We start from the raw sequence: 2,486 nt of genomic DNA on the forward strand, positions 1-2,486 counted from the left end.
TGCAGCAAACCTGACCGAGCGGGGAGTCGGTCTCTACGTGAGCTCAGATTAAAAAGGGAAAGCACGACAGAGGAAGGAACAGCTCCTCTGAACATTTGCCCAGCTAGGGAGTAAGAAAAAACTAGGGCAACATAATGCTGCATTCCGATGGTGTCACCCCCAAAGTGCATCTTCTGTGCCTGTTCTGCAGCCCCTTGGCCTCCTGTTACCCTATTAATATTAATAATCAGCCTTTCAATAATAAAGATACAAAATGATGACCTTAAAATGCCGTTTAAAAGGCATTTGGTGGCTGCTATACCTGCTTGGACCACAGGATGGCACTGTTTTCTGTCCCTTAGCAATAGCTTTGAGGCCCTCAAAAAAGGCCCAGGATGGCCTCAATGCTAACGCTATGCGACAGAAAACCGTGCCACCCTGTGGTTCAAGCAGGTATTGCACCCCCGCAAAGAAATAAACCGTTTTAAGGGCATTTTAAGATTATTCTGTATCTTTATTATTGAAAGTCTGGTTATTAATAAGACAACAGGAGACCCGTTTGCTGCAACGCAGGCACAGAAGACGAAATCCTGCTTCAAAACCCTTAAACCTAGTTAAGAAGGCCTACGATGGCCTATTAACATGAATAAGGTTTTAATAATAAAAGAATAATCTTAACATCCCATTAAAAAAGTTTACTTATGATCACAGTCGAACCCAAATTTTATGTTGTTAAGTGAAACGTTTGTTAAGTGAGTTTTGCCGCATTTTATGACCTTTCTCGCCGTAGTCGCTAAGCCGGTCGTTGCCATTGTTAAGCTGGTGACAGAGCTGTTAAGTGAATTCGGGGGCCCCCCAATGACATCGCTTGTCCGAAGGTCACAAAAGCTGATCACGGGGGCCACAGGACGGTGCCACCGTCATAAGTACGAACCAGTTGCCGGGGTCAGGGATGCGGGTGGCCGAGAGGCCAATTTCCCCCCCCCCAACATACATAAACAGATGCTGGGATGAGATTCAGGGTACAGTATAATTTCTTCCTTTAAAAAGGTTGCTTGTTGTTTCTCAAAACTGACCGTATCGGCTGCCCGGGGGAAGAGAAAACCTTGTGGATGGGGGGAGGGTCAGGGACGTGAGTGTCGAGGAGACCTCGTTTTTTTTTCAACCGGAACACAAAAATAGATGACAGGATGAGATTCGGGTGGAATTTCATGCTTAAAAATGGTGCTGGGTTCCGTTTTTAAAACTCGACTGTATCTGGCGAAAATTCCTAACCCCTAGAGCAGTGGGGGTGAACCTATGGCACGGGTGCCAGAGGCGGCACTCGGAGCCCTCTCTGTGGGCACACGCACCGTTGCCCCAGCCCCGCCTCCTCCCATGGCCCCCTCCTCCCCAGCAGCCCCCCTGTAGGAGAGTCACCCCCGGGCACAGCCCACACAATGCTGCCCAGCCAAGGACACAGTAGCCGGGCAGTGGGAACAAGCCCTTGCACCCCATTGCGCGTAGATGGTGCTGCAGGGCACGGGCGGAGGGCGTGGCCACTATGGCGCTGCTGGGCTGCCTGGGGGATCTGTGGCAGGCCGTGGAGGGGGTGGGTGGTCCAGCGGGCACGGCAGAGCGGGGACGGGTGGGGTGGTGGTTTTGGGGCACTCGGTCTCTAAAAGGTTCACCATCACCGCCCTAAAGGTCTTTGGTAGTTGTGATCTGGAAGGTGACCGTCCTTTCTCTCTCTCTTTCCGTGCCACGATCTTCCTTGGTCCGCTCCTCTTCGGTGCCACAGGGCCAAGCGGGGGCCGTTCCTGCCACTGGAGAGGTTACCTGACTCCCAGCCTCTCTGCGGGATGCCACAGAGGGACGGGGGGGTGGGTGGGGGGGATGTCCCGGGGCGTCCCACGCAGGGCAGCGGAAGGAGGCGCCCAGGCCAGTGTGCTGTTTCGTGACTAGGGGGTGCCATGGCAGGGCTCCACAGAAGGCCGACTGACCCTGTACCGGTGCCAATCCTCGGTGCCAATCCCCCTTGAGAGCAAACTTTCAAGAAACAATCTGTGGGGTTTGATGCCAGTCTTCCCACACACCCCCCCATTTTAACACACGAATAAACAGATTTCCATACAGGAAGCAACAGGAACCGTTTGGCACCTGTGTGAGTCGGAACGCACACCCACACCTGCACCCAGGGTGTAGCGGGACCGTCTCATGCAAGGCGGCCGGTGCAGCTTCTCCTGTGGCTTGAGGGAGCCGGGGGGGGGGGACATGATGTAATCGGAGCCTGTCTGGAGCGCGGCAGGAGCCCGGGGGGGGGGTGCTGGGCGCTCACCACGTGCCGCCTCCGGTCTGAAGATTTGATGAAATGCCCCTATTACGATCCAGGGATCCGTGGAGCAAAGCCAGCGGACACCTGATCCCCTGGAGCCTCCCGGAGCCCAAGGCTGGAGCTCCGGCTCGTCTCTGCCTCCGGCCTCGCTGGGAAAAGCCGCCTCGGGGACCGGGGGGGGGCATGGCTGAGC

This window comes from Protobothrops mucrosquamatus, unplaced genomic scaffold (genome assembly GCF_001527695.2).
Source record: "Protobothrops mucrosquamatus isolate PMUCROS unplaced genomic scaffold, P.Mucros_1.0 scaffold2896, whole genome shotgun sequence".
Classification (NCBI taxonomy): domain Eukaryota; kingdom Metazoa; phylum Chordata; class Lepidosauria; order Squamata; family Viperidae; genus Protobothrops; species Protobothrops mucrosquamatus.